This window comes from Malaclemys terrapin, chromosome 1 (genome assembly GCF_027887155.1).
Source record: "Malaclemys terrapin pileata isolate rMalTer1 chromosome 1, rMalTer1.hap1, whole genome shotgun sequence".
In the NCBI taxonomy this organism is placed as follows: Eukaryota; Metazoa; Chordata; order Testudines; family Emydidae; genus Malaclemys; species Malaclemys terrapin.
The window spans coordinates 178,451,497-178,478,212 of record NC_071505.1 but is presented as its reverse complement, the minus strand read 5'-3'; the positions used below and the strand labels follow the sequence as shown (position 1 = coordinate 178,478,212).

General features: G+C 42.9%; 1 long non-coding RNA gene across 6 annotated transcripts in view; it reads right to left on the bottom strand.

The window, feature by feature from the left end:
- LOC128847700 (uncharacterized) overlaps positions 1-26,716 on the bottom strand; it is a 394,963-nt gene that overhangs the window by 310,818 nt on the left and 57,429 nt on the right. For 5 of the 6 annotated variants that reach the window (XR_008446940.1, XR_008446939.1, XR_008446934.1 and 2 more), the window contains exon 1: positions 15,999-16,299. The exons of the other annotated variant lie outside the window; for it this stretch is intronic. This is a non-coding gene — a long non-coding RNA (uncharacterized LOC128847700). Of the gene's footprint in view, positions 1-15,998; positions 16,300-26,716 lie in introns of those variants that run through there. 6 annotated transcript variants of the gene reach the window in all.

The window sequence follows — 26,716 nt, the reverse complement described above, 5'->3', positions numbered from 1 at the left end:
CTCACTTCCTTTGTGAAAGAAGCAGACAGAAGTGGTGTAACAAATATAAATAAGACAAGTCACAATTCCATGGAATGAAAACAGCATTTTTCCTCCATTTCAGATCTAGATTAAATAAATCCATTGTAATAATAAGTAGCTTTTTTCTTAAAAAGAAAAAAAAAGGAAGTTATTTTGATTACAGCGAAAACACCAAACCACATATTTTATGTATTTTTATGATAGGAACTATTATGATATTTATGATAGCAACTATTAAACACAAAATGGCTGAAAAATACTTAACCTGTTTTTCTGAACATTTTAGAGATTATCAGTGTATGAGTTCCATTACATGTCAATACTAATAGATATTACCACATTCTCAGCAGTTAATTGCTTCAGTGCTGGTCCTTCACTCCAGCATCTGTGCCACTGCAAAATTCCACTGATGTTCCAAAGTTCCACTGAAATCATAATGGAACTTCAATGACACATCTGATACATTGGACGGACAGTATGAGGGGGTATTACCTCAATGGCCAAGAAAAAGTTAACATTTACCAACTTGCCTATATTTCAATATGAGGCTTCATAAGATTAAATTTGCATTTTATTTACATTAACTAATTTCTAAAATATGAGCATACAGCTGTCAATGCATGCAATTACTGCCAATTGAGATCAAATTAATACCAAAATATGGATCTAAAGCTGTATTTATACCACTATTAGAGCACTCAGTAGGGCTGCCTAGCTTTTCAAACATGTGGGTGCAGTTTCCATAGAAGGACCATGACTTCAGTCCCACTCCTTAAATACACCTCTACCCCGATATAACGCTGTCCTCGGGAGCCAAAAAATCTTACCGTGTTATAGGTGAAACTGAATTATATCGAACTTGCTTTGATCTGCTGGAGCACGCAGCTCCGCCCCCGGAGCGCTGCTTTATCGCGTTATATCCGAATTCGTGTTCTAACGGGTCACTTTATATCGGGGTAGAGGTGTATATTAACTCTATACCACCCAGCTCCGCCCCTGATAAATCAATAGTAATCTTATTCATTATTTAAAATATCATCTTGTGGATGAAACAATAGTAAAATCTCTCTCCTCATACAGACCCTTAGAGATCAATGTCTAGACTATGGATAATGGGTGAGGATTAGGTGCCCTCCGAGAAACACAGGACAGAACTTGCAGCCTGGGGGAGGATGGGCTAAAATGGCTTTAAGCCACCGTTTTGCCCTCACAATCCTAGGTTGTTGCTCTCAGAGTAACTTAGACAGCCTCGAATGTTCATCTAAGTTATAGCAGGTTCTCTGGGCTGCTCTATGGGCCACAGTGCTGCCCAGAGTCTCGGCAGCACTGCAGTGTGCTGTAGCCCTGTCTCCAGCCAGCCCTTCCTGCCCCCAGCATGCTCCCTATACTTTGGTTTGCAAGGGAATCACCAGCAGGCAGTCTTACGACTCCACCAGGGAAATGCTCCCCCGGCCAAATATGGGGCTTTTAGAGTCCCTTTACACTGTTTTGACCCTTTTTATTTGGTGCATAGTGGGTGGAGGGAAGGTGAGGAGCTCATTCAATAATTCCTGCTGTTGCAATGAATATTTTCCACTGACATCTTCTAAATTAGGCATATTTAATCCAGACCCAAATATTCTAAGGTAGGGATGGAATAAGTATGACCACTAATATATTTAGTCACCAGACTTTTGATATCTTTCCTCCTCGTGGCACTCTTATGGTCATTCATCTTCATGTTATGAGAGGCTAAAATGCCATTGTCTACATGTATTTTCACTGTGATCATAAGATAATGTGAGAAACGGATTTCACATGTAATACCATACATTTTTATTGCAGACTTTTTTTCTGTCAGTGGGTGGGAGCAGTGTTTCCCTTCAATCAATTTAATGTAATAGCCACAGGCAACAGTTATCCATTTGCTTTGGCAACAACTTGAGCGTCCTGTGTATCCCAATTGAAGTTAGGTTTTGGTTTGGTAAAATCCTATCAGTCAGGATTTCTTTCTGCAAAACCAGCAAAACACACCACCATATTTTACTCAACTATAGCAATAAAACAATATTAATAAAATCCAGCTACATCTTTACATTTTAGCCAAATTTAAAGATGTAAAATTGATTCCAGTCTTGTCCCCCTGTATCACTTGGAGATGTATAGTTAAATATCTAAGTCAAGGATCAATAACAAAATTGACCATATAGAATGCTAAACAGTTCCACTCTCCTTTAGAGACCATCTGTGATGGGGTGCCCACCCCACACAGGACGGGAAAGGGTTAAGGTGGCGAGGTAGGCCTATTAACTCTGTAGGCCGCACCTGGAGGAAAAGCCAGAGAGCAGGGAATTGATTGCAAGCAGGTTCAGCTATGCAGGAATAGGTGGGGCCTATAAAGCCAGGAACCTGGCAACAGAGCTGGGCTGCTGCTGGGAAAGGGTAGTCACTCCCTGGGAAGAGGAAGGAAGGTTTGGAGCTGGTACTCCCAGGGAAAGGGAAGGGAACCAAGAATGGTAGGAAGCAGTCCAGGGAAGGAACAGAGAGTGCTGGGAGAGTAAAGCCCAGAACTGCTGGGTTGACCATCCCTGGACTGGAACCTCGGTTCTCCTACTAGCCAATGACGGAGTGGCACATGTAGCAGTGAATGGGAAGACTACTTAGGGCTGCCGAAGGAAAGACTGATATATCATGGAAAGGGGGAACGCTGAGTGACCTTGTCGGAGGGCTGAGTCACAAAAAGGACATAGCGATTCCTGGAATATGAGAGGTACTGCAGACCAGAGAGAGAGGCGGAGGATGGCATCAACCATGGGAATTGGCATTGACCTGATGAGCTAATCCCCAGAGCGGCTAGGAGGAGGTGCCCCACTAACAGTAAATATTATCCCTTTTTCCACTGAGGAAAAATATGCAAGAACAGTAACCATCAAGGAAATTTGCTAACATTCATATTTATAAAGCATTCCTTTTTGGTGTTTTAAAAATACAGGTCTAAATTTTTAAACTAAAGGTATGTAGTTTTGCTAGCCTCAAGAGATGTAAATGATTTTGGTCCCCTCTGCAAGAGCTCTGACTCCCACACCTACTCATCCCCTGACCAGCAATTAATTTTGCCCCAAAGCAATTCTGTAATCTTAGTCCCCACATCAGTTCTGCCCCCTCCAGTTCCATCCCTCAACCTCACCTCTGCTCCTCCCGCAGTTCTTCACCCACTTCTCCCAGGGCTGGGAGGGTGGCAGCAGACCCCAATCCCACTTCCAGGCTGGGGGAGGAGTGACTTCAGGGGCTCTTCACCCCCTTTCCCAGGGTCAGTGCTGCAGGGAAGGAGGGGGTGTTGGGGAGTAGAGGCATGATTTTTTATTCACAGAAGCAAGAGGGGAGGAGGGAGCAGAGCTGCCCTGAGCTGCTGGGCTCTTTAGCTCCCTTTTCCCTGCTGCAAGAATGACTTTGGTTTGCTGCCAGTGGGGAAAGGAGAAGAGAGAGCTTTTCCTGCAGCAACAGCTCTGGTTGCTCTGCCCCAAGAGGCAGGCAGTGGGGTAAGCCAAGCAGGCAATTACAACAGGGCTTTTTCCTCCCAGTAGGGCTTAAATTCACCAGAGGGCTGGAACTTCTTGCATCATCGTGAGACTGGCACTAGTCCCAGCCAAAATCTCATCACTGTCAAAGGAAATCAGGAGACTTGGAAACAAGGACAAGTAAAGTTAGACTCCTAAATCCATATCTAGGTACCTAAACAAGACCCTGACCCTGTAACCAAGTAACCTGATGCAGGTAAGCTGTTTTAATTGGTTAACTATTTGCAAGACCAGGGGCTAAAATCAGCCTGATTTTCAGAGGTGCTGAGAATCTACCAATGCCACTGAAAGCAACGAATGCATTACTTACCATGCACACACATCCCATCATCTGTTACATTAGGTGGGAAGCTGATCTGATGCTCTTGCTTGAGGCTGAGTCAGTGCCTCCCCTCCCGGAAACAAATTCCAGGTACTCAGAGGGGTGTGACTTTGGAGGGAAAGGAGAAAAGCCGAGGAGCTGGCTGCAGTGGCACTGACCCTGTATTAATGCCAGCAACACCTAGGGAAGGAAGGCCACAGATGCTGTCAAAAGTCTTCTGAGATGCCCAAGCACAAGGAAGTGTTTCCTATAGTAATAGGACCCTCTGGATTACGAGGCTCTTCGTATGCTTCCCAGTTGGTTAGCAACACTATACAGCATACAGCTGCGATGTGCACAAGGAGTATATCTACACTGCAATAAAACACATGAAGCTGGCTCATGTCAGCTGACCTGGGGCTTGGGCTGTGGGACTATAAAATTGAAGTGTAGATGTTCAGGCTTGGGGTACAGCCTGAATGGCTACATTACAATTTTATAGCCCCAGAGCCCAAGTCCACACCAGCTGACATGAGCCTGCTTCACGTGTTTTATTGCAACATAGACATGCAGTAAAACCTCAGAGTTACGAACATCACAGGAATGGAGGTTGTTCATAACTCGGAAATGTTCGTAATGCTGAACAAAACGTTATGGTTGTACTTTCAAAAGTTTACAAGTGAACATTGACTTAATACAGCTTTGAAACTTTCGATGCAGAAGAAAAATGCTGCCTTCCTTTTTTTTTTTTTAATACTTTACGTTTAACACAGTACTGTACTGTATTTGCTTTTTTCTTTTTCATCTCTGCTGCTCCTTGATTGTGTACTTCTGGTTCCAAACAAGGTGTGTGGTTGACTGCTCAGTTCATAACTCTAGTGTTCGTAACTCTGAGGTTCTACAGTAACTCCTCACTTAAAGTCATCCCAGTTAACATTGTTTCATTGCTGAGCAATTAGAGAACATGCTCGTTTAAAGTTGCACAATGCTCACTTATAACATTGTTTGGCAGCTGCCTGCTTTGTCCACTGCTTGCAGGAAGAGCAGCCTGTTGGAGCTAGCTGGTGGGGGCTTGGAACCAGGGGGACCAGAAGCCCCCCCATCACCTCCCCGCTCCCCTAAGTTCCCTGTGTGGCAGCCGCCCAGCAGGCTATCAATTGCCGGGCAGTTCAGCTGTCCTTCCCCCGCACTGCCATGTGCTGCTCCTACGAGCCTCCTGCTTGCTGTACAAGGGGGAGAAGGAAAGAGGGGGGCTAATGTCAGGGTGTCCCCCATCACCCTGCTCCTGCCCCCCTGCTTATCCCATCTACATAGAGTGGGGGGGAGACACAACAGGGCTCAGGATGGAGGGAGCTTGCTGATCTACTAAAAAGGCAATGTACTTAGAGTGGGGTCAGTGTACTTAAAGGGGCAATGCGCATCTCTCTCTCACACACACACAGGTGAGAGTCTCTGTCTGCCATGCTGTCTCCCTTCCCTCCATTTGTGCTGCCTTGTTGTTAATGTAGCTCACACTCTACAATGTGTTAACCCTTCGGGCTCAGCTGTTCTAGTTCATCATTTAGCAGTAAGGCATTCCCTGGGAAATATCCCACCCTCTGACTTCACCATCTCAACCAAGCTTCACAATTATCATTGCTGTGTACAGTATTTAAATTGTTTGTTTAAAACGTATACTGTGCATGTGTGTGTGTGTGTGTGTGTATATATATATATATATATATATATATGTCTTTTGTCTGGTGAAAAAAATTCCCTGGAACCTATCCCCCCCCCCCCCCCCCATTTACATTAATTCTTATGGGGAAATTGGATTCACTTAAAATCGTTTTGCCTAAAGTCGCATTTTTCAGGAACATAACTACAACGTTAAGCGAGGAGTTACTGTACTATACTCTAAGGGGCCAATCCACCCACTGACACCAAAGACATCCATTGACTTTGATGGGTGTAGGATCAGGCTTTAATAGCCTATTAATGTATACCTAGTTTTAGCTTATTGTATTTTAAATGCATATTATGTAGATTCATTTTGAAGTATTTAAAAATATAATTAAGTTTAAAAACAGTATGTGATGTATAAAGTACAGGAAAGTCTAATGCAGGGGTCGGCAACCTCTGGCTTGCGGCTCGCCAGGGTAAGCACCCTGGCAGGCCGGGCCAGTTTGTTTACATGCCGCGTCGGCAGGTTCAGCCGACTGCGGCTCCCACTGGCCGCAGTTCACCATCCCAGGCCAACAGGGGTGATGGGAAGCCGTGGCCAGCACATCCCTCGCCTGCTCTGCTTCCCGCAGCCCCCATTGGCCAGTGGGAGCCGCGATCAGCCAAACCTGCCAACGCGGCAGGTAAACAAATTGGCCCAGCCTGCCAGGGTGCGTACCCTGGTGAGCCATGTGCCAGAGGTTGCCGACCCCTGGTCTAATGGTATCAAAACATGTTGCTTATGCAGGAAAATAATGCAATCCTTGTTTGGTCCCTTGCCTCTGAGCAGACCGGAAGTGTGACAGCTGAAAGGGAGCATGCTCAGCCCTGTGGAATGAAAAACTTTGTGTTGCTCTCTAGCAACCCATCTGGTTAGTTTGCCAGTGACACTGACAGTCTGCCTTTGCCCAGAAGTTTTTCAGACATAAAGAAGAGTCTTGATAATGGGATGAAGGAGAGCAGAGTATGTACAGAAGGATCTTTTAGTTCACAGAGCCCTTCTCACTCCCCCACAAAAATGGTATTTAGAAATATATAAAAAATAGTTACAGACAGGCTCTAGAATTGTGTCACGTTCACAGAATCCTGTTTTTCTTTCTGCATTAGCATCTGTTATGTGAGGGATGGAGGAGTGCCTGGAGAAACACTATAATTCTAGATGTCATGAACAAGGAGAAAGACTGGCACTCTGAGCTGGCACTCTGTATGCATGCTAGCAGTTGTAGAAATGGAGCTTTGTCTGGCCACCAAAGAACTATCTGGCCAGACAGGTGGGTCCAGACTTTCTAAAGAGCTCAGGACAAGATTTCCAGGGGCTCGGCAACCATAACCAGGGACAGATTTTCACAGGCGCTCATCTCCCATTTAGAAACCTAAATAAGAACCATTTTTTCCAAAGTGCTGAGCACCTAGCAGCTCCCATTGTGACTCTTATGCCCAGCTTTTAAAATAGTTTAATATCAAAGGTGTGGAGCACTTTTGACATCTGGCCATTTATTTTGGTGTCTAAATGGGAGCTGATTTCTTATGAAAATTTGGCCCCAATTGTGAGTGCTGCTTTCTTGTGAAAACTCTGACTAAATGAATAGCTAAGAAGGATATCATGAGACTTTAATCCACTTTTCCATCTTGCACATAGAAAATATTTTTGGTTTGGCTGTTGTTCTGTCACATTTTGTGCTACTAACACACTAGTTTAAAATCTATTTAGCAGTCTCTGCTGAATTTTTTTTTTTCTTTTCTTTCTTTTCCTCTGTGCTGGTGCCCATAGCAACATATACTGTGATGAGCTGCGAAGCTTCTGCAAAAGTTGCTACAGGGCAAACTCGACAGTACTATCCACAGTTTCAGAGTCATAAACTAGATAAAAGTGTATGAGTCACCCTAGTTGCTTGTAACTTTTCTGCTACATCTGTAGCTGTCTTCCTAGAGTTACTAGTAAATGAACTTGTTTCCAAAACTAGACTCTGAAGACTTCCCTGTTGCTGGCATTAACATATCTACTTCGAAAAATACAAAGTAGGATACTCACCAGCAGTACATTTGTAAATAGCCTGTCAGAGACAACTGACACTAAAATGTCAGAGACAACTGACACTAAAATGTCACAGGCTTCCAATTTCTTTCTTTAGTAAATAAACCACCCTTTACACAAGGTCACTCTATGGCAAGTTAACAATTTATAGAATGGGCTCAATTCACTTCCACTGAAATCCAGTGGTATTTGTCAGTGATTCAAGTAGTGCAGAATAAGACCAATTATTTTACTTGATAGCTAACCCCTTACATGTTAGAAAGTTATGCCAATGTAACTATGAAATATGACTACTTCTCACCTACATAGGCATCTTTCATCTGAGGATCACACAGCACTTGATAAACATTACTTAAGTCTCAAAACAGCCTTTTGAAATAGGTAAGCATAAGAATTATTACACTCATTTTACCAAGAAAGCTGAAACCCAGAGAGGTTAATGTGACTTGGCCAATGTCATATTGAGAACATCTCCAAACTAGGCTAAAATGCATATATTAAAATAAGCTAGCAACATTTTAAATACCTCCTTTTATCCTAGTTAATATATGTTTATGGTGAGAATGGCAGAGCGAGGAATAGAACTCAGTTCTGACTAGATCTCCTGTTCTAAAAAGAAGTTTCTATATGAAAGTTTTACTTTCTTTTACCTTAATATTTGACTTCCTATCTCATTAAGTCTACAAATCTCAAAAACTGTAGTTATGCATCTTACACAAGCTCAACAGCAACTGTAAATATTTAACACAGTGCAGAGATTTAAGAGTATCTGAACTTTTACTTAATGGGAAAAATGCTAGCCAAATCAAAACAAAATTAGAGACGTGACTCTCACACCAATGCTAAACATGACATTCTTGTTTGTTTGTATACACCAAGTAACCCACCTACTTTTTATTTCTTCCTCAAGCATTTGGTCCTTTGTCTCTTTTTAGCATACTTGCCTGCCCCCCACCCTCCTTCTCTGAAACAAAGAAAAAAAGCTTTATTAAATATGGCAATTAAAATATCTATGTGAAACTCTCAACAAAAAGGTAATTTAATTCAGCCAAAAATGGGAGCCTAAAGTTAAGTTCCTAAATCCATATTCAGGCACCTGAATGAGTGGCATAATTTTCAGAAGTGTCAAGAATCCAGCAGCTGCAACCAACTTAAGTGTTTCAGCACTTTTGAAAATCATGTCACTTATTTAGGCATGGCCATAAGGAGTTAGGAGCATGATTTTAGACCAAATCATGGCCTATACTCAGTCTTTTGACAACATATAGAACTCTCACTGGTGGCTAATCCCTAATTCAGACTGATGGAAACGGGACTAATAGAAGCATTCCCCACATTCAACCCTCTGTTCCTTCTGCCACCCGTGAATACAATCCCAGTGGGATTGTTGCATCAGAATGGGCAAAGGGATGCAGGGGTGTGAGGGAGATACACATGTAAGCAAAGTTATGTAGATATGCGGTAACAGAAAAAAACTCCTCCTTTTCAGTGATCAGATCTGAAGCATGGACACAGATAGGAGAAAAGAAAATGCCATTCCTGCTGCATTATTCGCTGAATCCCTGGAATCCTGTCTGCAAGTGTTCTCCAGGGTAGGAAGAGGACAGGCCAAGGGGATGGCCCCTTTCCATGGCATCATTCGCCCAGTCGACCCCATGGGAAAAACAAAAACAATACAAGATACTGCAATGTTAAGCCAGTTAGCATTACCCTAGTCACTCTCCTGCTCCACTCGAATGCCCTCAAATAATGTAACCACTTGGACTCAGGAGACCTGGGTTCTATTCCTATCTTGGCCACTAATCTGGTGGATAACCTTGGGCAAGTCATTTCACCACCCTGTGCCATCTGTAAAATAGGGATTATGATACTGACCTTTGTAAAGCACTTTCAGATCTGCTGATGGAAGAGCTATGTAAGAGTTGGATATTATTATTATTATTGTATACATTTTACAGAAGAGTAAATAGACACTCAGGTGACCTGAGTTGCTCAAGATGATATAGAGGACCTGTAAGAGTCAGAAACAAAACCTAGGACTCCTAATTTGTAGTCCCCTATCATAAACACATTCCCATCTACTGCATATTTAAGTACAGACTCATCATATTATCAATAATAATAATGCTTAACATTTATGAAGGACTTTCCTGATCAGATGTAAATGGGTGTAAAATACTATTAAACACAAATGGTAATGATTTACACCCACTTTGCCCTGGTGTAAATCACTGAACAGATGCAAGAAGATGGAAAATTTGTCACCTAATGGTTATAGTAGTATACAAACCTTATCTGATTAATCCATATGCAGTTAACAATCAGCCCTTGGGATTTTACACTGAATGGTGGAAATATTAAAAGTTTGAGTGCCACTGACTGTGAGGGATTAGTAATTTATTTATAATATATACAAGACAAAAATAGATTTAATGTTTTCAGAGGGTGCTGAGTCAAACTGCAAACATAGCATGCATCCTTGAAGGTAACTTTGGCAGCAAAGTCAAGCTTAGCTTTAGAAAATGTTGATATTTTGAAGTGCTTTTGCTATCGGACGGTGGTGGTCTTTGGAGCTAATCAACAGCTTGCGTTACCATGTCTCTTCTCCCCAGCACTCACTGCCAACAGAAGCGGGACAGAGCAAAGCAAACACAAGTGGAAATGAACTGGAAGAGAGTGATTTCCTCACTACCACTTCTCTGAAGTGTTGTGGCAGTAATTGTGGAAGGACGCAAGATTTATGTCTATCTTACTGCATGGATATGTTATCTATGGTATGTAATTTTAAAAGATATAAACTGGAACATTTTCATACAAATCAGAAGCAACATGGCACTTTTTCCTCAGTTCTTCACACTAATCAGTTATTCTCAATATTTGTTTGTTTATTTTACCACAGATCAGGTGACTGGGCCCTTCCACATGCCTGAGCTGACTTTTCTTGAGGTTGTGCCTTCTATCAGTGACTGACAGGAATTGTCTCCCCCAAGATATCTGGCCTGTTCTCCAGCAGATGTTTCCTGCTCATTCTCTGAACTACTTGCTTGACTTCAGAGTTCCCAACTCTCACAATTTTGTTGAGAGTCTCATGATTTTGGTGTTTTTCTTAAAGGCCTGACCCCCCTGGAATCATGTGATTCTGTGAGAATCTGGTAAGTAAAAAGTAAGTTTCTAGTCCTCATGGTTGCAGAAAAAAATTGAAAACATGATGCCAAACACCTATGACACCAGAAGATATAAAAAGAAACCCATAATTATTTATTTTAAATTCATGATTTTTTTAAACCTATCTAATAATTTCTGGTGCCTGACTTATGATTTTTGAAAACTTGGGTTTGGCAATAATGTGACAACCTACATCCCAGATGCTACAGTTCTCCTACTATACCTGACCTAGCCTGCTCCATCTCTCAGTAGCAGCAGCTCTCCTGCTCCTGGCCCCACCTCTTTGGTGCATGACCCCTTTTTAACCCCAGAATGTGTCCATCTTTACCTGACTCACCTTAAAACTACCTCAGATGCCACAAAGACCCCTCTATAAATCTCTCTCTGATATTTAAGTGTGCAAGTGTTATTGAAAGAAAAATGTATATACACCCTTTCACAAAGCTTTTACTGGGTTCTCTTCCTCACTAGTTTCCTCAGACACAATAATCTAAAAAAAAGGAATCCCCATCTGCACTTTTCTATCTCATGTTCCAAATAACAGTCTCTTCCTACCTTACCATCAGGGATATATTAAATATAAACCTTCCAAAGGAATAAAGCACTATGAAGTTTTTTGTTTTTTTGGGTTTTTTTTTTTTTTAATTTCTAAAACTGGTGTCAGACTGAAGCCAGCCAAGGGAAGTATTGTCTTGCCATGCCATAAGAATGATAGGAGGTGATGGATGTGGTTTAATTAGGCCACAAAATTATTCCTTAAAATATCAGGGATTACCCAGCGATAAACTGGACAGGGTGAGTGGTCATCATTTCCTTAACCACTTTCACATAATCCCCAACCTGGTCCCAGCTATCCCACTTCTGGAATCCTGCTACTTTCCCCTCCTATGAGGATTAAGGGGGCTATAAAAGGAGGGAGGGTGGCTCCCTGCTGTTCCAGATGTGGAAGCCCCAAACCTCCTTTCCTCAGCTCTATTAAGGGATGCTTTCTGCTAAATCCCCTTTGAATACATTGTATCTCATAATTATAACCCTTCCATATCAAGTGCCTGCACTGGACATCTGCCAGAGGTTTTAACATACTGAGTTGCAATATTATAACCTAACCCCTCTGCTCTATCCCATTGGGTCTCAAACCTGTTGTGTCTTCTGCGACAGATATGACAATATCCTGGACGAACCTTATGGAAGTAAGATAAACATTACTGACTTACGTTCAATCCCTTTTGGATCCATTTATTAAAAATGCAATTGTTTCTGTATTATTGTGAGATTGTATGTAATTTAGGGCATGCCAATGTAATTTCTCTGGTTATCAGCTTTTTCAACTCCTGGAGAGGTGTGCATATACTAGTTCAAACTGGATTCTCCAGGGACCAACAGATGACCCCCCTCCCCCCCCCACACACACACACAAAAAGGGGGTTGGGGGTTTGGATATATAGCCTGATTTTAAACAGGCACAGGGCTTTTTTCTTGATTCAGCAAATGGACAGGACTTCTGATCCATGGATGACCCCAATCCTTAGCAAAGGGTTGAAAGGACTGGGCCTACTGAGGCCCCATAAGAGTGAGTGTTTGTTGTCAGAGAAACTGTGCCCCACTTGAAACCACAAGGAAACCTGTTGAGTGGAGTCTTGAAAGACTGCTCCCAACCAGAGCCCACATTAGGGTTGGGATGGTCTCTGGTAAGCTTATTTGCATGCATGTAGGTTCTTTTCTTGGTTTTAATGTATTTTCTTTGTAATGCTTTTTACCTTAAGAGTAACTGTAGGCTTGCATAGGAAGTGCTGTGGGATAACTTAAAACTGTTGGCAATTACACTGTGTATCATCTCTGAGGGGAGAGGCAAGCAGGCCTGGTTAGGCAGACTGTCTTGTGCTAGAAAAATCAAAGAATGGTCAGGGAATGATGCAGCCTGGAGATAGCCTGGTCAGGAGGTAGTGAGATGCAGGTCTCCACCCAATAGAGGTGACAACCAGGGGAGCCAGAAGTCTGTAAATGGGTGCCTTCTTGCTGAACCAGTAAGGTAAAATACTGGTGCAGTTGCCCTGAATTGTGACAGGTTCCTCATAACGGGGCAAAAAAACCCACCCTGCCTCAGTCAATCTAGCAGTGACAGGAAAATTCCTTCCCCGTCCCCAAATAAAAACAGGTGACTGGCATAATGCCCACAGCAGGCCAGGAAGGAACCCAGCCCTCTTTCAGCTTTCATGGGGAAGTGCGTATTGCCACCTGATCTAGGTGAGAAAGAAGGCTTCTCTGTGATCGCATGGGGTATAAATACCACCCCCCTTCTAGTCAGCTGGAAGGGCAGTGACCCCCCTCTCTGATCTGATCCTGCTACTTCCTGCTCCTACCAGGACCGGCTCCAGGGTTTTGGCTATTCCAAGCAGCCAAACAAAACAAAACAAAACAAACAAACAAAAAAAGCCACGATTGTGATTGTGATCTGCGGCGGCAATTAGGCGGGAGGTCCTTTGCTCCGAGCAGGAGTGAGGGACCCTCCGCCGAATTGCTGAACAGCTGGAAGTGCCGCCCCAAGCACCTGCTTGGTAAGCTGGTGCCTGGAGTCAGCCCTGGCTCCTACCCACTCCATCTGGGTAAAACTTTCTCCTCTCTCCCTCTCTGCTACCAGTTTCACAGGGAACCCATAAAGGAGCAACAACCCCTTCTCTTCCAGCCAGCCGGATAAGGACCCTCCATATACAGTTGAGATGAGCACATTTTATCACGTGTCCATGAAGTCATTCTCATCTAACTACAGACACAAATATTAAATATATACAATAGTGTTGTGTACAGTAGCTACCATGATACAGTGTGTCTAACAATAGCTTGTTTTGGTCAGTGGGAACTCAACCACACTGTCTCCTTATCACCTGAGTCACTACCACAAACATTTCCATGAACAGCAAAAATAATGAGCCCTTTGCACTTCTATGGTGCCTTTCATCAGAAGACATTGAAATATTTTATAAACATGAATTATGGCATGTGAGAAGTATCCCTTTTGCACAGATGAGGAAATGGCGGCACAGAAAAGTTAGGTGGTTTGCCCCAGGTCACGCAGGAAGTTTTTGGCAGAGATAGAAATGGAACCCACAATTCCCCACTCTCAGTCCTATTTTCTAACCACCAAAATGCATGGTATTCACTAGAGGACCCGAAAAGCTTTCAGGGGGATCAATCTATGCTCCCATGAGGCTTTTAATGTGGAGAAAACATTTCAAAACTTATTTCTCCCCCAGCCAAGAAAAAAATAATCTACTCAAGCTGACTGAGAGGATAAGTATTTGGAAGGGTTTTTTAGGATCTCAAGTCCACATTCCTTTCCCCCCATTCATTTAAAAAAAAAATCTGAAACTTAAAAAAAATACCACACTCAAGTTTACTGTTTAAGGACTCAACCTATGCTTGCTCTTTCAGGCAGTCTGAGACTTCGGCCCAAGTCCCAAGGTAAAATGGATAGGAATCCAATCAACAAGAACATGAGGCATGGCATCTGTTCAGAACGTTACCTTACATTTCAGAAGCTCTTTCCTATACTTGGCTGGAGCCATTTACATTTCTTGGGAACCCTTTAGGTTGGCAGACAAGAATGAGCATAACAGGTGAACGACAGTGAACTTGTCTGCTTGGAAAGGCTTGCATCTCTGCCAAACACTTTTGACTCAGACCTGAAACACCATCTTTAAGAATAGGCATCCTCCTAAATATTATTATTTTCTTTCCCAAATGAGTTTATTAATTTAAGAAAAGAAAATGCTACAAATAAGAAACACTGTTGTCCTTTATGTAAATTATTCAACTAACTTCTTTATATTATTCAATAAGGTTATTCTGCTAAAGGATTATTTTTCCCTTTAACCCAACAGAAATGATTTATAGTTCCAAAACTTCTCCAGTACTTTCCAAATTTAGCAATTTACTCTCTGAAAACAAAGCCCATAAATTTTAAAAAAGGGTTATGCTGAATCCCATTTTATACTTAATTGTACTTTCATTACCATGGGAAAATGAGTTAGGTTTGTTTGTTTTTTAAATAGCAGGCATTTTAAATGAACATCACACACAGAGTAACTTTGAAATGCCTGGATGATTTACTAGGCTATATTTTATCAACTCAGCAATTTTTGCAAACATATTTCTAATGTTACTCTCAACTTGTAATGTTACATACATTTGCCTTGTTAATAAAACTGCTTTTATTCAAACTCAATTACTGAAATAACCTTGTGACTTAGATTATGTTTATTACCATTACATTGGATAATTTTGTTAGCACATATTTGAAACAACATTTCCTAAAGGATCCTATAGCACTCAAGATAAAAACAAATATAAGAAATCCCACAAAACCTTGTTTTGAATACAATTTTGGAACTTATATAAAATCAAAATATCTCAGATCTCGCTAAAATTTTCAGAAATATGTGCACAAATAAAAATCCTTCATATCGAGATAAAAGTCAGAACCACTGAATGTTGCCACAAGATAAAATTACATGCATCACAACAAAGGAATGCAAAAAGCTGTAATAAAGCTCAAATCAATGAAATAAATATGGACAAAAGAAAAGTGGATCCCCCCAAAATATGACTATCAAAAGAACAAAGCACACACAACAAAGAGCGTGCAAACCCTGGACTCAAAATACGTATATTTGAAAAGGATGAGGACATATGGTTTTCTATTTTAGCTTGAAAAATAAGGGGGCACAGCAATGAGTCTTGCTGGCAGGCAAACTCACAGGCCCTGACCCTTCGACTCACCAGGAATTCAAACACAAAGCTCTTTTCATAGTGACCGTGCCATACATTCTCAAGATAAGGCGGCAAAATAAGGAGTAGTGGAGAAATGCCACAAAGCTCACACTGCATGAACTGTTGATATAGATTGTTGTTCCCATATTCACCTATATGTTTGCTACAAACCTGATGCTGCTTACACACAACTATTTTGCACCAAATATGAAGCTACAGCAATGTGATTTAGAAAAGGGACACACCTCCTGAAAAAGACAAACACATGTACAAGCAGCAAGGAAAGTACTACCTCCTACCCAGTTTTGTAAAGTTCAGAATTAACATACACTGCAAGGACAAATAATCTGCAAAACAGTGAGTTTCCAAAAAGGGTTGCTGTGTTAAAACAGAAGGGTTTGTAAAAACAACAATAGGTACATTTAAAACAATGTTTCAAATCTGGACTCACCAGGAGAAAGCAACAGTTGCCTGAAGTTAGTGTGTTATTTTCTGCCCTGTTCCATTTCACATTTTGCCTATAGTTGTCCAACACTTAGTAGCTCAGAGCTGCCACACAGAGCCCCCTTCAGTGAGCTGGCTTATTAGCCTGTCAATTTGAGTCCCAGCTTCTGTATTATGCAGCTCTGCACTTTGCTGAAGTTCTAATATAATTTCCATACGCTTCCTCCCTGCCTGAAGTAGGCAGTTTGTTCTCTGTTTAATAAATACTCAGATCACTTTTCTGGTACTCACAGGGATAAAGCTTTAAGTTGTTAGTCTTCTAGTTAAAGAGTTCTCACTAAGTAGTGGGTGGAGAAAACTAAGCTCAGTACAAGGAAACTCTGCGCATAATCACAACTGGAAGAAACTTCCTCCCTTTCTCCCCCCCGCCCGCAATACTAAGCTGCCAGTGCCTCCTTCACAGAATTTAGGAATGTAAAGGGAGGACTCAAAGAGGCCCAGTTAGACAAGCCTTTCTCAATCAATTAGCTTGCAGCCATTACTTGTGACCTTAGGTCACACAACATAAGTGTGTGGGGTGTGCCGTTAGGGGTACCAACGCTGCTTATTACAACTTTCATAACCAAAAATGTTTAAAAAAAAAAATCAAATAAACCCTTTGAAAGTGGAAACATATTTTCCAGTACTACATATGTGCAGGAAGAACACCATTCAATCAAAGAAACGTTAAATTGCTCTCCCAGTAATACATCTGCAAATAAAGTTTTCTCTATGAAAAATCTGAAAATAATATTTTGTGAGATGGATTAAGCAAGCGTTAGAGAGGAGAAAATAATGTTTGTTTTAAAGTACATACAAAAGCATACAAAAATGCCAGAGTGACTGGGTTGTTTAAGGAGGCACATGGTTTATTGTCTAAAATGTGACTGTATTGTACCTAACTGTGAAGGGACAGCATGTTTGTAGAGCTCAGTATTTTATTCAATGCATGAAATTCATTATAAATATTCCAACAGATGAGTGCAGCAGAAAGGCAGGATTCTCCCATTCCCATTTTATGTTCAGAATCCACGTTTTCATTTTAATACTTTACCATGACTGATAAAACAATAGTTCTCAAACATTTAAGTGCTTTGATATGGTCTCATGGTTCTTAACACATGGTGGGGAGAGGATGCACCTTAATTCCTACACATGAAAAATGCACTCTTTGGTGTGAAAGAAAACTTCAAAAAGATCTTCAGATTCATATTCTGCCATCCCAACGACATGGGGATGATTCCCTGGAAAAGCCATGGAGTCGTCCTGATTTCAAAATGACAGGTTTCAGAGTAGCAGCTGTGTTAGTCTGTATCCGCAAAAAGAACAGGAGTACTTGTGGCACCTTAGAGACTAACAAATTTATTAGAGCATAAGCTTTCGTGGACTACAGCCCACTTCTTCGGATGTATGAAGAAGTGCATCCGAAAAGTGGGCTGTAGTCCACGAAAGCTTATGCTCTAATAAATTTGTTAGTCTCTAAGGTGCCACAAGTACTCCTGTTCTTTTTGCTGATTTCAAAAGCAGATCTATGACTCCCCCTTTCTGGGAAGACAAGATTAATGCATGGCAGGGTGATGCACTTTAATCTCAGGGTGCATCACAAAGCACCTCTTACTAGTTCCACAAATCAAGGCTTGTGCCTGATTAGAAGAAAGCTAATTCAGCCCAACTCCACTCTACTTGTAAAGTAAAAGACTGACAAGCTGTGAAAAACCAGGAAAGAGAGCCAGGAAAACACACATAAAATGGGAAAGTAAAGATGACACATAAAAATGCATTCCCAGTTGAGGGCCTGCACAAGAATTATTCTCCACTAAAATCCCAGTTAAAAACTCTCAAAATAGTCAGTGGTGCTCTGTAAATTCAGAGAATCACCTGCATGGATCAGCTTGGAGGTTCGGGGCCTTAGATTGTAAATTCCTTGTGTCGCATACACAGAACATCACACTGTCAGTACTTAGTCAATTAAATCAGGTTTAAATCCCAGGGAAGTGAAAATTGTGGGACCTTTTGTTTGGAAGAAAAGATCGTCTTGTGGTTAAGACACTGGACTGAACCTGGGTTCAATTCTGGACTCTGCCACAGATTGACTGTGATTTTGGGCAAGTCATTTAGGGTATGTCTTTACTGCACACTGGTACATAGCCCCCTCCCCCAACTCCCCCAGCACTGGTATAAATAGCAGTGTAGCCAGTGGGGCATGGCTTCAGCAAGTAGATCACAGACAGAGAGTGGGTGTGTATGTTAGTACACATCCTACACACTTTCTACTTGCCCAAGCAATGACTCCTCATCTACACTCCTAAAAATAGGAGTGTAGCGTCCTGCTGCTTTCCCACTACTGGAGCCTTTCCTTGCTACACGAAAAGACTCTGCCAGCTCCCTGCTGCTGGTGGGGCCGGATTAACCTTTTGTGGGCCCGGCACCAAACATATTTGTGTGGGCCCCCATGTAGGCAGTGGAGCATGGTGTTGGGAGGTCAGTCCCCAGAGTGAGGGGCCTACCAGAGGCAATGGGGCTTGGCATGGCAGGGGCGGCCCTGCTCCGCCCAATGCGAGGGCACTATTCATAAACTGGCAGTTGCCAGATGCACAGTGGCCTGCCCGGCCCTGTGCTGCCAGCGTGCCCCTTCCCCTCAGGGGTGGACCGATGCCGCGCCACACTTCCCAACACACCCCAACTTCCTATGGCCAGAGGCCCCCCCGGACCCAGTATTCCCAGTGCCCCCCCAGACCCACCCACAAATGCACAGCACCCTGCACAACACCACCGCTGCCCACAGCCCCACCACAACTGCCCAGCACCCCCCCCCACAGAACCCCCACTCCCTAGTGCCCCAACACACACAGATCTTCCCCGCCCCTTCACAGCCCAGCACCCCCGCCCCCGACTCCCCAGAGACCGACTCCCCCGGGCCCTGCCTCCCAGCCACACTCACCAGCCTTGCTGGGAGGCGACTGTGTCTGCTGGGCTGATCTGGCAGCGCAGCCAGGGCTGGTCCCAGGGCCGGGAATCGCTTCAGCCCCTGGGGAGTGGCACGATCAGCCAGGCCAGGACCTGCCCCAGCCAGCGTCCCTCAGTGCTGGGCTGTGAGGGATTGCAACTGCTTTGGAGGACAGGGTCATAATTCAAAATGATCTGGACAAATTGGAGAAATGGTCTGAGGTAAACAGGATGAAGTTTAATAAAGACAAATGCAAAGTGCTCCACTTAGGAAGGAAAAATCAGTTTCACACATACAGAATGGGAAGAGACTGTCTAGGAAGGAGTACGGCAGAAAGGGATCTAGGGGTTATAGTGGACCACAAGCTAATATGAGTCAACAGTGTGATGCTGTTGCAAAAAAAGCAAACATGATCCTGGGATGTATTAACAGGTGTGTTGTGAACAAGACACGAGAAGTCATTCTTCCGCTCTACTCTGCTCTGGTTAGGCCTCAGCTGGAGTATTGTGTCCAATTCTGGGCGCCGCATTTTAAAAAAAGATGTGGAGAAATTGGAAAGGGTCCAGAGAAGAGCAACAAGAATGATTAAAGGTCTTGAGAACATGACCTATGAAGGAAGGCTGAAAGAATTGGGTTTGTTTAGTCTGGAAAAGAGAAGACTGAGAGGGGACATGATAGCAGTTTTCAGGTATCTAAAAGGGTGTCATAAGGAGGAGGGAGAAAACTTGTTCACCTTAGCCTCTAAGGATAGAACCAGAAGCAATGGGTTTAAACTGCAGCAAGGGAGGTCTAGGTTGGACATTAGGAAAAAGTTCCTAACTGTCAGGATGGTTAAACACTGGAATAAATTGCCTAGGGAGGTGGTGGAATCTCCATCTCTGGAGATATTTAAGAGTAGGTTAGATAAATGTCTATCAGGGATGGTCTAGACAGTATTTGGTCCTGCCATGCGGGCGGGGGACTGGACTCGATGACCTCTCGAGGTCCCTTCCAGTCCTAGAATCTATGAATCTATGAAGATGCACTTGCCTGGAGGGGCCCAGACAAGCCCCCCCCACACACACAGCTGGCTGAGACTGGCCAGGCTTCTGCCTCAGTCCCAGGCGGCTCAGCTCTGGAGAGACAGGCAGGGCCCCACAGGTGGTGGGAAGCAGAGACTACCCAGAGCCGGAGGGGCAGTGGGGTCTGGCCAGGGGGCTGAGAGGAGCAGGGGGTGGAGCCAGGGGGCAGAGAGCAGCCGGCGGGCAGGCCAAGAGGAGCAAGTGGTGAGCGGGGGGAGCCAGCGGGGTTTCGGGCGCAGTGAAGCGGAGCAGGCCAGGGCCCCTTCTGAGTATGGGCCCAGCTCCATGGAGCCACTGGAGCTATTGTAAACCTGGCACTGCCCGTCTGTGGGGAAAAGGCTCTGGCAGAAAGGAAGATGCAAGGAAAGGAAATCTTTTTCCGCTGCCTCCCCTCAGCCAGAGCCTTTCACTGACACATGTAGCTACCACACCGCAATGTGGGCACAACCTCCTTTTCATTACAGCATGTAGCTACAAGTACTCTACATGACACCACCAGTGGTGTGTAGTGTAGAGGTAACCCTAATCTCTCTTCATATTCTGCCTGTACCATGCGGGAGGTCAGAGTAGATTATCATAATAATTCCTTCTAGCTTTAATATTTATGAATGAATACGTAATATTTTATATACGGAACCCTTCAACAATGGTTCACAGTAGATGCACTATACAGCTGAATTAATGTTATAATATGATTGTGTCCATAGGTATACACACAACATGCCCACACATGTAAGGATTTCCTGGTAATTTAAAGCAAGACAGCTAGTTAAGTCAACCTGCATCAATTGCAATACAACCATGTTCTGCTATTGGGTTTCAGCATATATGTATACTCTCTGGGAGACAAATGCAACTTTAGGGCATAACTCTGGAAACACTCAAGCATGAGAGTAACTTTATGCACATTGTTCCTTCTGTTGCGTTTAATAAGACTACTTTCAAAAGTAAAGTTCAACACATGCTGGAGTGCTTCAAGGATCAAGCCATTATACAGAAAAGGGCTGTGGAGGGCCTTGATTTTTATAAACTAAGCTTAGCAAACAAGAGGCAGGAAACCTGGAAGAGGGACAAAGACAATTGTTTCTGGCCAGTTTTAAGGAGTGGAGAATCCATTCTATGTTCTGCCATCTGTGATCTTTCAGGCATTCTAAATTTGAGGAACTGCCTTTTATCTCAGGTTTCCCCCTAACACACAAACCTTAAACCAAGCCACTCCCCAAAGACTCCATTTGGAAACACATGGTAGTATCACACTCATTTCTTTTGGAAGGATTAATGTGGAAAATATACCACACAACTAATGAGACATTTAAAGGATGTTTTTAATGTAACTTAAAACAATGCCTACACATTGGAAATAATAATAGAATAATGGCTTCTCTTGGCACTGCTGATTTCCCTGGCTGATGGCTCTTCCTTTTCCTGATTTCTGGCTCTAACATTACCTCTCCGCTGGCTCCTCTCCATTGCTGCCACATTTCAGCTAAGCAAAGGCAACATGAGCCATTTCAAAATAAGGTTTCATAAAGAAATCTATAAACCTGTAATAGGGAGACATTCTTCAGAGGAGCAAATCCAAGATGATAGCCAGGATTGCACAGCTCCTTGGGGGGATCCTGCAAGGCTCCATACTCTCTCCTGTGACCAAATGGCACTTTTTAATTAACAGAATCAAATACTGACTTAAGTAAGGGGTTCCTCTTACCGTTCCATAGGGGAATGGATATTTTTCACTTCTTGTCCTAAACTCTTTATATATAAGAAGCTGTCGTGGTACATTCCAGAGGTGGCTGTATCTCAATGAAGGGTGATGTGATTCCTTTCCATAGACTGTATAGGGCTATATCCTCCCCTTCTATCTCAAAACACCTGGAGGTTGGAGACCAATTAACCACCATTTATTTCTGTGGGTAGTTTGGCTCAATGCAATCAGCCATGCAAGTTCTTTCACTTTGAGAGGTGAATATTCATACAAGGAGCATATGTTCCTCAGTTTCTCCCTCCACGAGGACATCCCCAATCTTTTTTTTAACTCAGACACAGCAAACAGGTGAAGGAAACCAGCCCATAGTCACTCTCTCCATCCAGCACTTATGGCCCAATTTGCTTGAGTTCAAGGTGCCTTTGCTTCTTGCTATGCAACGGACAGAGCACATGGACCATGATTTGTGAAGTGTCCTGGAATCTTTGGCGATCAAAAGTTGGTTTATACATCTAACTGATTAGTTAAACACTCCCCCCTCCCCGAGTTCCGTGCAAGGGAATGTCATTTAATCCCAACTCCAAAAGATCAGCTTCATTGGGGGGGAGGAGGGAAGAACCTAAGATATGTGTATCTCAAGACACAGAAAAATCTTCAATAAGCAATGCATAATAGGGCACAATGATTCCAGTTCTATAGTTGTTGGTACTTCTCTTGGCTTTGCCTTCAGTAGGATATTAATGTCCTAATTCTGAACTGAATTACTTTACATTAATGATGCAGACTTCTTCAAAAAGGAAATGGATATTTAATTCGAGCAAAAAGGGAAAGCTTACAGCTAAGCTACAGTACTTTGAAACGGACCTTCCGCAAGATACGCCTTCTTAACCCTCCTTCCCCCACCCCCTTTTCCTTTCAGGAAACAAAACTCAAAAGAGAGAGAGAGAGAGAGAGAGTCAAAAGGTTACAGCAGGCTTGTAAGTGCAAAGAATGTGAGAGGCCCATTCTCCCTTAACACCTGACATCCCAGGGTATATTTTCTTCAGTATCACTCTTGGTGGATTAGATATGCAGCTCCTATTGATAACAATAGAAGCTGTGCATCTAATTCACAGTGAATTAGTGCTTAAAACCCTACTTCTCCCCATCCTTCACAATTATCAACTGAATTTTATGAAATTCACACCTTCTCAATTAGATTAACACACACAAATTAGAACCAGTAAAAAAAATGTTTATTGGGTCCTGGATAATAATCCAGGAGCTAATTCTTTGCATTTCAGATAACAAACATTACCCTGTGGCCAGTAAAATTATGTGTACTAATTGCTTAATTAAAATACAGAAAAAAAAACTTATATGAACTTAATAAATGTTGAAATGCTGTAAAATCCTAAACGAGAGCCTGCAGAACATGACTGTGAATTTCAGGCTACCATTTGTCTGTGTCTCAAAAGCACATTGAGATCTCCATGATTTTCAAACCTTAGCACAGTGCTCCCTCAGTAGGCCAAACATGTCCAAGGCAGCAGGGCCAGCTCTAGGATTTTTGCCGCCCAAAGCAAAAACAATTTTGGCCGCCCCCCGTTCTTTAATTACCCCACCCCCGGCCCCGCCTCAACTCCACCACTTCCCCAAATCCCCAGCCCTGCCTCCTCCCCCCATGCTCTCAAGCCTGGGAGGGAGGACGAGTAGCGGCGCGCGAATCAGGTGTTTCGCGCGCCCTGGCAGCAGCAGCGGAGGTGAGCTAGGGCGGCCGGGGCACATTTTTAGGGGCGGCATTCTGGCGCCGGCCATGCCGCCCCTAAAAATGTGCCGCCCCAAGCACCAGCTTGTTTTGTGGGTGCCTAGAGCCGGCCCTGAAGGCAGAGTATTCATGCTTAGTCACGTTTGCAGAAGAATGAAAGACTAAACGTGAAATATTAAATCAATGAAGTTCGCTTCAGCCACAGTCTATTTCAGAAGGAGCCCTCCTCCCACAATTTTGTATGTATAACATAGATCAGGCTGGACAATGGTGTAGGGCCTATATAGACTGGCAATCAGTTGACCCTGGCTGGGTTCACAGTTCAGGAAAAAATGAAGGTAGACAAAGTGACATAACAGGACCAAAAACACAGGTCAAAGGACAGTACAGAAATAAGCTGGTTAAGGTTATTGAGGTTGGCTTTTGAGATGAAAAAGGGAGATGTATGCAGTACGGTCTTGCCTAGAAAATAATTCAGGTAAGATGCAGAGGCAGACCTAATATCTAAAAACAGTTTGCCAACATTCAACTAGGTGAGATAATTGCCAGGGGAAAGGTCTGGCTGCATAAGGATTTCAGGTGTCTGAAATAAATCAGAAATGTCCTGCTTCTCTAACAGACCATCAGTTCTTAGCTCAAGGTAACTGAGGGAAAAGTGGGATTCTAGAAAAGGTAAGAATGGTGACCCTGATTGGTTGCTGAGCTCATAGGACTAGAATCCATAGCAATTCTCATGGGTGGAAAATCTTCCTGTGGTTTCTTGAATTCCATCCTCCCAGATGGTGTGAACTAATTTAAAGAAACCTCATTTCAGGGAAAGAAGCAAATTCCCACAAGGAGATGCCATGCGTAAGAGCTCTTTTGAGCAGTTATATCAAATTTAGGGAGTTGAAAGACTTCAAAGTGTGGCAACCAAAGATGGCAGCCATCTTGCCCAACCCAGGAGATTGAATGGGGACCTCCATAGCTGAAAGCTTGAGCTGAAGAGCCAGGTTTAGTAGTTGTGGGCTGAAACACTCAGACCCTGTATATGAGAGGGACATGCAGCACACACTGACTAGTGGTTTACCAAAGCTCCCTCAGGGAGCCTCTGTACTGCTTCAGGAACAAATGGGCTTTCATCAGAAGGTTGTTTAAATAATGGAATAGGTGATTTCTCACCAAAGAGATCAGAATTATCAGGAGCTTAGGAAAGACTAAAAGGAAGGGGAACATATTGTAATATTACTTAGCTGGTTTCTTTGTCTTTTAGAAGTGCTGATCAATCTGTGGGACACAAAAAGGTGTTGTGTGTGGGTCACATGATCCATAGATTGAGGAAAAAAAACCTGGCAGAATCGTGCATTTATTAAGACACTCTAAGATCCTGTCACTATTAAAACTTCCCCAAGCGGAACAAGGAGCAATTCATACTGCTGACCACAGTAGTCCCTACCCAGCAATACAGACAAGCCCCAGCATTTCACATCATATTATCCTCCATTCCCATCCTACCATAGCCTAAAACTTCCTATTGTTTTCTCCTGGACCTTGATTTCCATTTGATTCCAATCTTCCAATCCTTTGCAAAAGACTGTAAAATATGGTGGGCTATAGGGATGGTTTTTCTTCCATTTACTGGAGCACAGATCAAGAGATTTGAGAACCACTTTATTATGGACTCTTTCTTGCATTTCTCAGAACTGCAGAAAGGTTTAGTTATAGCCTTGCAATTGTTAAAAGGAGAGGACACAGAATAATCATCACACAATGTTACAGAAGTAACTGGGGAAGGAACATCTGGGTCCTCAAAATGATCAAAGGGTCAATCTAAATCCTGATAATCAGTAGCCAAGCCCTTAAAACATGCTAATGAGATAATCCAGTTCTTCAGGCTTCTCAGGTAAGATATCTGGACAAGAGTCCAAAGAAAGGAGGTTTAGAGACTGCAGACACCTAGAGATACTTGGAGGGAAATTTCACAAACACGAGTCTTACCTGGAGGAAGCTTCTTCTTAACACTTTCTTCAGTTGTAATGGGATAAGGACCTGAGGTTTTGCACTGACCACCATGCTTTACCACAACATGGCGGGCAGCAGGTAAAAACAGGTGGCTTCAGGTTGTCATATGGCACCTCACTGAAGGACCAATCAAATGCAACATTTCTTGAGATACTTTGGTCTTGGGAACATGACTAAATAAAAAGACGAAGGTAAAAGAGTGTGAAATTTTGGTGTGCAGGGAGACAAAAGGAAGCTGTAGCCATGACACTGAGACATTTACCTGAGAGCTCTGTGATGTTTGCACACCTCACAAACAAGCTGGAATGTACCATCTCAAAACTCTGTAGAGCCACCTATCTTTCCAGAATTTGTGGATTCATCCCAGTTATTCAGATGCTTGGGACCTTTTCATTCTTATGACATAAGAAAAGACGAGATATGCACGCACATACAGCGATATATGTGTGTATGTGTGTGCATGTTATACAGGCCCATATATACACAGACATCCACATATACAGAGACACACATGTGTTTGTCTTATTTTAGGAGCACTCATATACACAACAAATAAATACTCCTAACATAAGATTTTTACTGGCAGTCAAATTTTAAAGCCCTGAAGTGATTGAAGCAGGTGGTCTGTCACCCGAAAATAAAATTTTCATCATTCAAGGCATATAAAAACCACCTGTATCTTAGACACTAGACTGTGTCCTAGACACTAGAATCTTACAAGAGTCTGAGTGGCCAGCACTGGTTCTAGGGGGCTGGACTATGGGCTGCATGGTTGCAACTCTCAGAACAGGGTATTAAATGAGGATCTGCACTCAAAGTGTGCTCCTAGATAGCAACAGTGTCTAGATTTTGTTCAGACTTTGGGGACCTAAAACACATGGGATCCAGCAGCTGAATACCCTCACAGCAGCCTGATGAAAGTCCAGCCAGGGGAGCTCAATTGGAGCTGTGACACTGCCATTCCTGACAAGTCCTACCTCTGCTCTCAACAAAAGTTGGCAATTAATGCCAAAAGTTTCGGTGCTTTTTAAAATATATTTATGAAACAGACAGGATAGAGCTGGATAGTCAAACTTATCACCTGTGCCAACTGTGAACCTACATTCCCAGAAATGAAAATCTAGAGTGTTAAACCATTGTTTACATAGACACACTTCTGTGATGAACCAGTTACAGCCAAAAAAACAAAAAACAACAACAAAGCTTCCTGATCAGAACTTGGAAA